Source organism: Salvia miltiorrhiza, chromosome 5 (genome assembly GCF_028751815.1).
Source record: "Salvia miltiorrhiza cultivar Shanhuang (shh) chromosome 5, IMPLAD_Smil_shh, whole genome shotgun sequence".
Taxonomy (NCBI): domain Eukaryota; kingdom Viridiplantae; phylum Streptophyta; class Magnoliopsida; order Lamiales; family Lamiaceae; genus Salvia; species Salvia miltiorrhiza.
In genome coordinates this window covers 40,047,837-40,048,354 of record NC_080391.1, presented here as the reverse complement: position 1 = coordinate 40,048,354, position 518 = coordinate 40,047,837, and positions in this window count along the sequence as shown.

The following is a 518-nucleotide window of genomic DNA, read 5'->3' as shown; positions in this document are numbered from 1 at the left end:
TTCCCTCATCATCTCTTGGGCAATAGACCTTGCCCTATACAATCCGTCCCTACCTATAATGGTTTTATGCCCGTTCCTAATATAATCAGCTAACAAACAAATAGGCAAATTGGGTTGAACCCTGAAAACATTCTGGTATTTGGTTGCTATCCATCTAGAACTGACAAGTTTATTATTGTTTTTGCCTGTACAAGTGTGTTCGGAGAAATAGGTTTTGATCATGAAAGTGTCATGAGCTTGTACAAGAGAAGCAAAGACTGTCCATTTACAAGGTGGTGTGCATGTGGCTCTACAACTTGTCTTTGTAACCTTCCCAAACCTGATGTGTTTGCCATTTGCTATAGCATTATCCCTGAGAGCTTCCCTGCATTCAAAGCCATCTGCAAATCTCATGCCTAGTTGTAGTTTAAGCTTCTTGGGTTTTGTCCTATGATCACAGCTAGATTTGAACTTTTTGCTTCTCTTGCCCTCTAACTATTCATCAGTAGAATTTGAGTCTTGATCACCAGAGCTTGCAT